General features: G+C 36.5%; 1 long non-coding RNA gene across 2 annotated transcripts in view; it reads left to right on the forward strand.

The window, feature by feature from the left end:
- Positions 1 to 401: 401 nt before the first annotated feature.
- The window catches only part of LOC103884616, a 28,039-nt gene continuing 16,001 nt past the window's right edge, over positions 402 to 12,439 (forward strand). For both annotated transcript variants that reach the window (XR_002522194.2, XR_002522195.2), the window contains exons 1-2: positions 402 to 3,384; positions 5,678 to 5,778. This is a non-coding gene — a long non-coding RNA (uncharacterized LOC103884616). The remainder of the gene's footprint in view (positions 3,385 to 5,677; positions 5,779 to 12,439) is intronic.

Raw genomic sequence — 12,439 nt, forward strand, 5'->3', positions numbered from 1 at the left:
ACTAATGTTGAGCTTTTTTCATGTGCTTGTTAGTTACTGCCTATCTCTTTGGAGAAATGTCTGTTCTTGTCCTTTGTCCCCATTTTATTGGGATACTTTTTGTTATTGAGTTGTAGGAGTATTTTATGCAGTATAGAGACTAGTCCCTTATCAGAAAGATGGTTTGCAAATATTTTCCCCCATTCTATATATTATCTTTGACCTTCATTATAGTGTTCCTTGAAGGACAAAAGCTTTCAATTTTAATAAAACCCAATTTATCTATTTTTTCTTTTTATTATTTGTGCTTTTGGTATCATATCTAAGAAATCAAGGCCTAATTAAAGGTTACCAAGATTTATAGCTATTTTTTCTGTGGGTTTTATAGGTTCACCTTTTATATTTATGTTTCTAATCCATTTTGAGTTAATTTTTGTATATGCTGTTTGGTATGGACCCAGTTTTATTCTTTATCTTGTGGATATCCAGTTGTTCCAGCACAATTTGTTGAAAGATAATTCTTTTCCCATTTGATTTCTTTGTACCCTTGTCCAAAATGAATTATCTACAAAGGTAAGAGATTATCTTGAACTCTCAATTCCCTTTCATTTATCTCTGTATCTGCCCTTATGCCAGTACTACATAATTTTCATGGCTTTGTGGTAAGTTTGGAAATTGTACTAATTTTGGAAAATGTGATTTCTCAAATTTTGTTCTCCGTTTTTAAGATTGTTTGGGCTATTCTTGCATTTTCATCTAAATTTTAGGATCCGCTCATCAATTTCTATAAGTTATCTGGGATTTTGATTGAGATTGCATTGAATCTGTAGGGAAATTTTGTTAATATAGCTATCTTAATAATATTAATTCTTCTAATTCATAATGATGGAAAGTATTTCCATTTATTTTGGTCTTCTTTAATTTCTTACAATGATTATGGTAGTTTTCAGTGTCCAAGTTTTCTACTACTTTTGTTAAATTATTCCTAAATATTTTACTATTTTAGATTCTACTATAAATAATTTTTCAAATTTTTATCTTTGGATTATTCATTGTAATGTATAAATAAAATTGATTTTCATTGATTTCATTTAGACAATCTTCTATTGTCTAAATTCATTTATTGGCTCTAGTAGTTTTTATTATTATGATGATGGATTCCTTAAGATTTTTTTGTATCTCAGATCATCTATAAATAGAGTTAATTTTACATCTTCCTTTCCAATCTTGATTCCTTTCATTTCTTCTTTTTTGCCTATTTGTCCTGGATAGAACCTCCAAAAATGTTCACTAGAAGTGGTGAGAGCAGACATCCTTGTATTGTGCCTGATTTTAGGGAAAAGACTTTCAGTCTTTTACAATTAAGTAGGATGTTAGCTGTGGACTTTTAATAAATATTCTTCATTGAGTTGAGCTTCACATTTCAAGTTTTTTGAGTATTTTCTTTTTATGAAAGGGAGTTGATTATTTTCTAATGCTTTTCTTCTATGTCTATTGTGATAATCATTTGGGTTTTGTGTTTTATTATATTAATGTGCTTTATTATATTGATATAGTATACTGCATTAGTATCTTTTCATATTTTAAGTAATTTTTGCATTCCTGGGATAAATCCCACTGGGCTATGGTGGATAATCCTTTATATGTGTTGCTGAATTCAGATTGTTAATACTTTGTCACAGATTTTGCATCTATATTCATAAGCCTGTAGTTTTCTTTCTTGTAATGTTGGTGTTATGAGTTTTTATATCAGAGTAATACTGGCCTCATAGATTGAGTTGGAAAATGTTCCCTTCTCTTCTAGATTTTCGGATGAGTTTGTGAAGGATTTGGTATTGATTTTTCTTTAAATGTTTAATAGAATCGTCAGTGAAGTCTTCTGGTCCTGAATTTCACTCTGTAGGATGTTTTTTGATTAGTGAAAGGATTATCAAGGGAATACTATGAACAATTATATGTGAATGTATTTGATAACCTAGATGAAATGATATCCTGGAAACATGCAAACTACCAAAACTCAAGATAAAATAGAAAATTGAAATAGATCTCAAAAAAGTAAAGAGGTGAAAATAGTAATAAAAAAGACATAATAAGAAAATTGGAGACATATATCCCTTATTAATATAGATGCAAAATCCATGATAATACCAAAAAACATTCATTTGTTTTTATTTACAGTTATTTGTTGATATCTCAATTTGCTAAGACATTGTTCTTATATTTTATTTTAGTTCTTAAGACATAGTTTTCTTTAATTTACTAACAATGTTTAAAATAGATGATTTAAAATATTTTTCGTAGGTACAATGTCTTGTACCTACAGTTTCTGTGGACTCTGTTAGTCAACAGTAGTTGACTTTTGTTATTTTTACTATTTATTTCCTTGCATGTCACATAATTTTTGTTTCAAAACTAGACATTTGAAATAATACAGTGTGGCAAGTTTGGAAATTAGATTCTCTCTTATTGGTGTGTTTTGTTGTTGCTACTTATTGTTGTTATGTTTGTTTGTTTAATGGGCTTCCTGCACTAACCATTTGAAGCTGTTACTGGCAGCGAATCTGTATGGGTCTGCAGCAACCTTAGTTCTTGCCTCCTCAGAAGAAAGAATTCAACTGAGGGGCATAAGGCAGAAAAAGAGACTGAGGCAAGTTTCAGAGCAGGAGTGGTAGTTTATTTAAAAGGCTTTAGAACAGAAAAGAAAGGAAAGGAAAGTACACTTAGAAGAGCCCCAAGTGAGCACTAAGATCAAGGGTGGTGTTTAACCTTGATCTTAGGACTTTATAGGCTGGCCCCTTTCCCATGGTTCTTCCCTTAGGGTGGGCTGCCTGCATGCACAGTGCCCTCCTTACCCCAGGGAAGTGGGCACATGCAGTGTGTTTAGGAAGTTGTATGCATGCCCATCTGAGGCTTTCTTCCCTTTTCCAATGGAGTGCTCCCAGAAGTTCGTACTCCACCGTCTTGTCTCTTAATGCTTATGTCCAGGAAGTTGCTTCTCCCTGGCATCTGCATTCAGTTAAAACAGTCATGCAGTAGGTGTGGACCATCAGGAAATGGCCTCTGCCTGGTGCCAGCTGCCAAGTTCTCACTTTTTAGAAAGGCAATGTGATAATTGCCAAACTGTCACCTAACATTCCTAGTGGTGAAGGGAGAGCCCTCCCCTTCCCAGCTGATGTGTAACTACCTGTAACGAAGCCCTTATTCTTTATTGACTGTGAGCTCTAAAGTCTCTGCATGTTGAGTTTAATGGTCAGTTAATGATTGGACAGAGATTCTTTAAGTCTCCTATTTTCTGAGTGGCCCTGTATGCATGTGCGGGCATGGCATCAGTGCTCTGGCAGGCGGTTTGCAACTCTCCCTTTCCCTTCATTTCCTGCTCATGCAGAGGCTCAAGGTCAGCCAGAGGTGAGTGCTTAGAGCCTTCTTTATAATTTGGGGGTATACACATAGTCCTTGACATGCACATAACCCATTGCAGGCACATAGCCTCCTAGATTCCCAAGAATTTGTTGTAGCTTTTCAAATTTCCCCTTAGATATCTTAATCCCTAGGCTTTTTGTTTAAGTTCTTTAATCACATGTTGTTTTCTCCAGTTTGTTATTGCCATGTCAGGCAACTGCAGTGTTAAACAACTGCTGCTGATTATTTTAAAATGCCCCCAGGAAAAAGATCAGAGCTGAGTGAGCTTTGATTCAGGTCCAATAAACGCAAGCTTTGGAGTTGGATTTTCCAAGGAATTTCTAGATAGGTCAGGGAGTGATGGTTATCTGGGAACAGGACTTTGAAAAAGCTCTAGCCCTGTTCTCTCATCAGTGACTGCTAGGCTGCTGGTTTTACCATGATTGCAGGCTGTTGGTTTTCAAGGCTATTACAGAACTAAGGAGAGAACTAAGGCTATTGCAGAACTAAGAGATGGGAATGGGACACGTTAAATTGCCACAGGCTCACTGTTGTCACTGAGATTCAGAAATTTTTCTTGAATAACACTCCTCAGATTCTTTGGTTAATTCCCACAGTTCTGAAAATGTTGATTTTTAAAAATGGCGGTGGTGTTCTTGTTGCTTTTAATGAGCAGAGGATATTTGAGGTTTTTATTCTGCCATTCCCATTGATGTCACCTTTCATTTGCCACTTACATGTATAAGAATTCGAGTTTAGGCCGGGCGCGGTGGCTCACGCCTGTATTCCCAGCACTTTGGGAGGCCGAGGCGGGCGGATCACAAGGTCAGGAGATCGAGACCACAGTGAAACCCCGTCTCTACTAAAAATACAAAAAATGAGCCGGGCGCGGGCTACTCGGGAGGCTGAGGCAGGAGAATGGCGTGAACCCAGGAGGCGGAGCTTTCAGTGAGCCAGGATCGCGCCACTGCACTCCAGCTTGGGCGACAGAGCGAGAACCCGTCTCAAAAAAAAAAAAAAAAAAAAAATTCGAGTTTAGTTTTTCCTTTGAACTGTAACCAAGAGCATCTTAACTGATACCCTTCCCTACTCAGGATAATTCATGGCTTCCAGTTCTAACCTCCAGTCTTTTTTTGAAGAACTAGCTTCTAATTAAGAAAGTCCTGGGATAAATTCAATTGGCAAAACCTGGATGATCTATGCATGTTCTGTGCAATTACTAGGATGAGAGTGTGCAGTCCTTTGATTGTTCCAGCTGAGTGGTCAGATAAAAGTAGGAGTAGAACTGTGTCTGGAAACCTCTACCTGGCCACGTGATTACAGATAGGGAAAAACAGTTTCCCAAAGTTCAGTAATATTATTCTGAATAGACAGGATTAAAAAATGCTCACAAAATGCAGTTTGTCATTTTCAAAGAGGAATTGTGATTTGCTGGCAAAAATATGGCAAAATCAGGAGAGAAACTATACCGTGCCCTCACTCCACTTTGGTTTCTTCCTTGTTCCACACTCCATGATTGTTATTATAACAAGCTTCATAACCCCAAACTCTGTGAATGAACTTTATGGTTATGACTTCTCTGATCTGTGGCAATACTGAAGGGCCATGATGTAAACACTTCCGGTGGCAGGAGAAGGAAATACTAAAGAAAAAATGTAAATATGATTTTACTCACCAGGAAATGTATACCATGATTTTTCATGGATAGTAGAAATAATGTGATCAAGCATATGCTGCCAAATGTCTGGCACCCCTCATGAATTCGAAAACATTAGGCAATCAAGCAGGGATTTTTTATTTAGAAATTCTGATAAAACTATATTCATGATTGTATTTTAATCAAGTTACTGTATTGCCTTTGAATGTTATCGTAATTTCAAGGTTTAAATAGTGATTGTATTTTTGTGTTTCTTTTGCATTTAGAAAAAGCAATTATTACCCAATGAATGGGTTTTGATGAAAATGGCTTTGAGAAGTAATTATCTAAGTTCAATTCTTATACATAATCATAAGCCAGCCTTTTAAAGTTTAATGAAGGTTTTGCCTCAGTCCGCCTTCTTACCTCAAAATGTTACAGACAATGCAGGCAATAGTGCTGTTAATTAAGATACTGCAATATTCTTGATACAAATTATGACTAGGGAAATATACCAGACAAAATAGAGGGGTGGGGTACCTGGAGTCCTTTGTGGGCTGACCCTATTGAGGCTAAGGGCGTAACTTAAATGACTAGATTTCAAATGAGAGTCATTCCAATTCCCCTTTTCCTGTGTAGAAATAAATGTTTCATGACTTTCAGGCTGTCTGAAATTCAATCTCATTCTGTATCCTGTCTTTTGGAGCCATTGCCAGTACAATCACAGGAGCAGCAGATAACAAGGGACTGATAATGAAAGTGAGGTATGTGCTATAGCTATTTGCTGTATATTTTACCTCCCTTCCAGCTAAAAGATATCAGTGGGAAGACAAGCGGCTGTTTCTCTGCTAAGCTCTTGATGATTATTTGGTGGAACAAACTTTTTGATTCATAGATTGTCAGAGATAGGCACAGTCTTGTCATCTATTCCGCTATTTTATTTAATACAAAACTTGCTCTTATATCCTTAAATTTTGTCATTCATCTTCTGAATAGATTCAGTGACTGGAAACCACACTTTCTGGTGACACAATCCATTCCAATTGCACATACCTTTTAGAAACCTCTTCATGGTATAAGCTGCAATTTGACTTCTTAAAAGTTCAAACATTGCACTTGTTTTGTCTGAAGTGGATAGGGAAAACTGAAAATCGTGCAGGCTCAGAATACTGAGAAACTTCATACTAGGTTTCACAGAAAGATTTCAGTTTAGATATTTTTGTTCAGGTAATAATTCATAACATTGGAAAAGTCATATAGATACTGCTTTTGCCCTCCATTGAGATATTTGACAGTTTCTCACTCTTATGAATATGATGTGAAAATGCAGGCTAGGTGGTAAAATTAATCCATACTAGCTGGTTAGAGGCCATCCAAAGGATGCCTATTAATGGATTTCTGTTAACTTGGAGTTTGGATGCAAAGGTTCTTTTCTTGGTCGTGTCCCATTTGACATTTTTGTCAATAGCTTGCATTAGAATTAAGAAAGTATATATTTACCAATATGCAGATGGCATGATGTAGAGAAGAGGCACTTTTATGTATAATGACTAATAAAATCAGATTCAAAACTATCATAGCACATTAGATGTACAGGCTAAATCTAATTATAAAATTTTAATAAGGGTAGACATAGTCCTTTTCAAGTAAACACTAGAGGTCTATAGCTTAGAAACATGATATGAAGAAAGCCTAGAAACTTTAGCTGACGGAAAGAACATGAGTGCTCTTATACAGGAGTTACCAAATTAAATCCCACTGTCTGTTGATAAACGAAATGGTATTGAAACATAGTTGTACTTACTCATTTACAGCATGCCTAAGTCTGCTCTCATACTTTAACAGAATTACATATTTCAAGAGGAATTTGAGGACCAAAAAGCAAAAAACTATTTACTATCTGGCCATTTATGAAAAGTTGTGTTGGCCTTGATCTAATGCAAATAGTTTTTGTTAATACATATAGATGGTCCATGTATATGGAGATAACCCCTGACATTTTTGGCACTACTGCTTAGTTTTATCCTTTTTAATAGTTTCGGTTCTGGACTCCACATTTTGCTAGGGACATTACCAACTATCCAGAAGACAGTGATGGGAAACGTAAAGGGACAGCAAAAAAGCCATGTTACATGAAGAACTGTGAAAGAAACTGGAAGTAATTTCCCTAGAGGAGAGAAGATTTCTAGGAAATAAGGTAGCTGATTTGTGGTTTCATATATGTGAAAAATAATTGCATAGAAGTTATGTGCTATATTATGAAGCTTTAGAGGGCAGACCTAGGAAAAATGGGTTAATCAAATATATGGAGTTAGAGTTTAACATATTAAAGAACAATCTACTGATTAAAATTATCTGAAAATAAATTCTATTGCATTGGGAGGGCGTTGTTCCCCTCTGTAGAAAGAATTGAATCAGGAAGGCACATCCACATTTTTGGATATGTAGACATGATCTTAGGAACAAGGAAAAACAAACTCTTCAATAACCTTTTTAGTTCCTATAAATGCTGAGACTGTACTATTTTATGTCTGTTACTGACCACAACTCATCCAGACCTCATTTCGTCCTGACTGGTTTCCAGTTTTGATCCCATCTGTCTCTTGTCCTGGGCCTGTCTGGTTTGTCAGGAATCCCCTGAGACACAGGCACCTACCACAAATTCCAATTACCTAGTCCTAACGTCCATCTATAGGACTTTGCTCTTAGATGTAATCCCACTTCAATTATTTTATCCGAATGATAATTCTGGCCTCAGGCTGGATAGTGACAGCACAGTCCTAATCTAAGGCCTAGGATCATGCTCATTCATGAAACAAATATCCATTTTCACTTTCTGTTTACTTTTTTTTATTAGCACCATTTACTTGCTTTAGAACAACAAACATCCATTGACCACCTAACAGGTATTATTATAGCACCTGGGGATATAGCAACATTTATTATTCATAAATGATCCTAATCTGGGCATGATCTTATATGAGTCACTTATTTTCTTGTCCACTTGTTGCCTAACAGGGATAATATTTATAACAGCCTACCACTTTGTGCTGCTTATAAATATATCTGTTACATTTCACAAACACTGAAGTGCTGCATACCACTTGTTAGGTACTGTCCTAAGCACTTGGTAATATTTGATCATCTAATCCTAATAACATGTCTACAAAATAGAACCTATTATTTATTATTCCTATTTTACTGATGAGAAAGTAGAGACCAAAAGAAATTAAATAACTTGACCAATGTCTTGAAAAAATTCTAGAGCCAGGATTCAAACACAGGTGGTAGCCTTGCTAAAACCCCTGCTTATCATTACAGATGCTAGGTTGAGTGACAGTTCCAGTAGCTTAGCTGGAGGTGTTTCCCTTTCCCTTTTCTCTTGTCCATGGTCTTTATAGGGCCCAGAAAGTTCTTTCAAGGAAAGCCATCCCATGGGAGGCTACTGCCTGGAAAGTCATGCATCTTTTGAGTTTCAGCAGGTATTTGTCAGATAAGGTACGTGATGGAACTCTGCATAACCATAAAGTGGAACTCAAAACTCTGCTTAACTTCATCATATTGATCTGTTAGAAAAATGGAGGAGGAGAAAGAAGAAGAAAAGCAGAATGGGAGAGAATACTTAATTGTAAATGCAATCATATAGAAAGAACAACTATACATCACCCACCAAAAAATATTATTCAAATTCTGTGGTCACTTTTAGAAAATAATATCACTCATGCATAAAATTAAAACTATCAAATTGCTTCCATTACAAGATAATGTGTATTGGTAAGTTTTCATGCTTGTATTATGCCTAATTCCTGGGTCGTTTGCTCTTAAAATTGCAACTGCTTCTACGGTAATCCATGCATTGTACTGGAAGTAGAGCAGAATTAATCTATGCCCAGGGATTTTTTAAAAGGCAGCCTGTATACTTACATATCACTTTTGAGTTTGTATTTGTTCACAGGACCATCTCCTTCTAGGTATTGCCTAAACTTTGGGTCCAACCTTGTATACAGATTTCTATATTGCTGGATTTTGATATGATTTCCTAATCTATCAGTTTTCTATTAATCCTTTACACATCATCATCACACTGGACCAGGTAGGAGTTTCAAAGTAGTTCTAGCTGCATTTCTCTTACGTTTTGTATGGTGAAAAAACATTTGTAGTGTATATTTTACCTAATAGCAGTATATTATAAGCCCCTTCTTCTCTTCCTTTCTCCATTCTTTCTTTCCTTCCTTTAGCATGTATTAATAACCCAACGTGTGTCAGGTCTTGGGCTAGGTTCTAGAACACAAAGATGAAGCATATACCACTTCCTTCTCTATGAGCTCATAACCCAGAAGGGAGTGTCTAATAATAGATGATAATAAATACTGTAATGAAGATGTGCATGAGATACTGTATTATGCTGTGAACCCTAGAGGAGGGGTGTTATTCATTATTTATTTGATAAATAGTTGACATGTATTCACTAAGGATTAGACATTGGGCTAGATGTTGACGGAAGATGAGAATGTTGTAGACAACATTTTGATGAGTTTTGCTGTGGGAAATTGCATCTTAATAGGCTATAGGGAAGGTTAAGTTGGGTGATAATAAGGCAAGTTTATGTAATGGAAAAGATACAAAAGAGAAAGAAAAAATGCTGATGCAGTGTAATGAGAAAATTGAAGGATCAAAGTCCTTAAAAAGGCTAGAGGAGGCTTGATCTAGGTCACAAGTGGTGGTGTTGATTAGATAGAGGAAGGAACTATTCGTTTGCTCCTAACAGGAGAGAGGATAAATTAGGTCTGTTGCCACAGACCTGGGTAGGGAGGGGTTATTGTTAAAAGATAAAGCAGTTGTCATATGTTTGCCTCTTTTTATGTATATAATAAGGTCACCACTTGTTAGTGAACGTGGGAGACATGTTGGATATTTTTAGGTGCACACAGAAAAAAAAAAATCATTGTTTTGGAGAGTAAAAGAGTGAGATTACTAGGTCGGCAACCTGCCTCACAGATTTAAGGGCATATTTTAGATTTTGGTTTAAGTTCGAAGGAAGTAGAATTGAAATGCAAAAGTTTCTCTAGCCATGTCCTGCTATTTAATATGTGCAGTTGTAGAATAAGCAAATGATTGGATTGAATTGCTATAGTGTTTTCCGGAGTGCATCCATAAGAAAGAGGGATTAGCAAGGATGTTTCCATGAAAGTAGTTATGGTGGTGAGTCATGAATATGAGCTATATGAGGAGGACAGTGAAACAGTAGTGAACAATTTAAAAGACACTTGTTCCCTTCAGGCAATTTGGGGCTTTGAAATCTTGCCTGTATTAGGTGGGTAAGATACGCCTTATTCATGGGTGTGTTTAACAACATATGAAGGGCTTCTTAAACTCAGCATCTAAAAAAATAGCAAAATGGGAATAACTAAATAGAAACTCTCTAATAAGACCTATATTTCATTATATGTTACAGACAATGAACAATGAATGTTGGAGAATGTCCTTTCCTGTCTCTTAATCATTCTGAATCTAAACTAATGATAAACTTCAATCAGTGACATTGAGGGGATGGGTAAGGGAAAATATAAAGAGTCCTCTGTGCATGCAAATTTGTTGTTACAAGGAGCCTAAGATGGTGGCGTCTTGCTTTAAAGACCTTACTAATCATTACAGAATATTCATATTCTCTGCTCAATAATTTGGAAATGACTTAGATGCTGTAGCTCTCTGTGTCTCTAATTTCTGATCTCTGTATTCATTCATGCTGTCTTTAGTACACGTATTTATTTCTGCAGACTTCCCTTGTTCGGTTCTTTATGTTACATGGAGGAAATTCTGAGAATCTTCATCAGTAGCACTATGAAACTCCTTCCATACAGAACAGTCTAGAACAGGCATTGTCAAACTGGGCTAAATCTGTTCTGCCATCTGGTTTTCTAAAGAAAATGTTGTTGGAACATAACCACATTCATTCATTTCTGTATTGTCTGTGGCAGAGGTAGACCATCATGATAGAGACCATATGAATTGAAAAGCCTAAAACATTTATTACCTGGCTCTGAACAGAAAATACTTGCTGATCTCTGGTCTGGAACAGCATTGTGTATATCCCACAGGTCTAATACTGGACGTTTCCATTAGTTCTTCTTCAGAGATGACTAGAGTGCACAGTCATAATGGCAGGGCCCTAAGGACTTCACTAACTCACACGTCCTGTCCAGTCACCTTCACTCCAGCAGCCATCTTACTGAGGGGTGCTGTCACTGCTCCTGTCCACTTTCTAGCTGTTGGACGCCTCGAGAGTTCTTTCTGCCCTTGATAAGGAATAAACCTGTCAGTAGCCTGTGACAGTTTTTCAACTAATTTGGGAGATGATGCAGATTTTGCTGTTTCTTAACTTTTAATTGTTGTGTTTTCTGGTTCTCGGTAGGGAGACATGAAGAAAATTGCTAATTCCCTTCAGTTAAATAACAGTTTAGATTAAGTAAGAAAGAACTTTTACTCTTTAATAAAATGCAAAGTTACCATGCTTTTCTCTGGCTCGATCATTCATGCATCATAATGTGAATGGAGTTCTAGGAGTATGATGTTTATTCTCACAATAGGTTTAATTCTGAGTGAAAGCACTAATTGAAAAATCAGAAGAATTTTGTCTTTAAGAGCTCATGTTAATGCATCCATTCATCCATCTGAATTTTGATGAACTCTGTTTTTTTCTATGTAAATTCTTATCAGAATGGCCTGACTCTAAATTGTGCTCTGCTTGTAACTTTCATTTATGATTTGCTACTTGTGGTTTACCAGCTCTTTTTAAACTACATCGCAGAAAGAAAATGTTTTAAACAATGTCACATCCAAACGGTGATTTCTCAGAGCTTCAAATGTAGGTTTTAATCCTTCTTCCAGGTTAGCCAGACTCAGGCTGCTGCACAGCACTGGGGCTTTTCAGACACATTAAGGATTCTGGACAGGCTTCACCCCAGACACCCTTGTGCTCCTTGCCATTCTAATGGTTGCATTTTGTCTCTGGGTGGAATCTTCTCACATTTCATTTAGGGGAAGTGATTTGTTTCCAGGCTACAGCTTCCCAAAAGCTATAATCACATGGGTTAACTGACATTAATTTCCCTATGCATCCTGTTCTGCAGTCTATGGAGAAGGAAAGCAGATACTGCTTAGGTTTTCTGTCTTGTGTCCTTTTGTGTTTTCATCAACTTTTTATTGTGCAGGAAAAGATTAGGAAAATGGGAATCAGGGTGGCAAGAAAGGCGGAATGAAGGGAAAATAAATTGCAGGGCAGAGCTTTTTCCTCGTCTTTTTTCTTTTTTAAAATTTAGCCATTAGGGACATAAAGAAAGCTAACTCAAAATTCACCAGGGCTTTAGGACTGCAGGGTGAGGATTTAGGCAGCATATTCCTTCAGGCTTTGCTATCCCCACACAT

The sequence above is a fragment of the Papio anubis genome, chromosome 3 (genome assembly GCF_008728515.1).
Source record: "Papio anubis isolate 15944 chromosome 3, Panubis1.0, whole genome shotgun sequence".
NCBI classification, from domain to species: domain Eukaryota; kingdom Metazoa; phylum Chordata; class Mammalia; order Primates; family Cercopithecidae; genus Papio; species Papio anubis.